Raw genomic sequence first — 1,074 nt, forward strand, 5'->3', positions numbered from 1 at the left:
CTCACATCCACCCAGATTATTATCTGATCCCTTTAAATTGTGTTCTGAGCTTTCAAAGGCCTTTTTTCTTGCTATTGCAAATTAAAATTTCTTCAGTATCATTCCTCCCACACATTTAGATACAACACCGTCAGACTCTTAGTGGTTCCAAGATTCCTTCATCAACCCACTAGCGGGCTTGCCACTTCTTTCGCCACAGCCAGGCTCTGGAACTCCATTCCCCACTCCTAACTGGAACATGATCAGATTTTACCTTCCCAGAAAGCATTGAAAAACTGTCTCTTTTCTAAATTCCACTCCTAAATCCCAGGTCACACTCTTAGAAATCAGTGATAGTTTAACATTAGGACATCTTTTAGGTTATTTGTGCGCTTTACAGAACCCTTAACAAACTCATAAAGTGTGACTATGTGAATGGGATTGGTCAGTTTTGATAAAACTTGAGTACAGCAGAAACCATGTGTCCTTGTCTGTTGTTTGTGCAATCCAAAGATAGCTGTTGTGTGTAATCAAAAGTTCTACCTGCAACACTCCAGGATATTAGCAAATTATTTTACAAAATATTTGAGAAACTGGATGCTGCAAAAGCTGTCTTTGGTTTTGGTGTTGTGCCCTCACGGAATCCATTCCAGAATCTACAGTAGACAACCTTCAAGTGTCTCATATGGCCGGTACCTGTGGTGTTGCGTCTCTTAGCCTTCACACTCCAGTTATACTTTCTCTTGCGCTTAGCGGGATATCTGCACTTGCCACAGGTACATTTCTGGAGATGGTACGCCTTTGATCCACATCGACGACACAGTGTGTGCGTCTTGTTTCAGCGTTTGCCAAATGATGACATACCCTTCGTCATCTTGCCACAATGGCCGATACGATATTAGCAAATTATCTCATGAGCAGTTCTGACCCTTGCTCCTTCTGCCTTGAATTTTATAATGGTTCCATATTGTATTGAGTGAAAAAAGCAGTCATGGATATGGTCTGTAAGGTTTAGAATGAAAGATGGTAGGAATTATCTGACGGACTCCTAACATCGGGTGTAGATAATATTTATTTTTTGTATCTTCTTGCATA

At 40.7% G+C, this 1,074-nt stretch overlaps 1 pseudogene; it reads right to left on the reverse strand.

The window, feature by feature from the left end:
• Nucleotides 1–553: 553 nt before the first annotated feature.
• Nucleotides 554–853, reverse strand: LOC144763363 (large ribosomal subunit protein eL37-like; annotated as a pseudogene).
• Nucleotides 854–1,074: the final 221 nt, after the last annotated feature.

This window comes from Lissotriton helveticus, chromosome 1_1 (genome assembly GCF_964261635.1).
Source record: "Lissotriton helveticus chromosome 1_1, aLisHel1.1, whole genome shotgun sequence".
Lineage (NCBI taxonomy): Eukaryota > Metazoa > Chordata > Amphibia > Caudata > Salamandridae > Lissotriton > Lissotriton helveticus.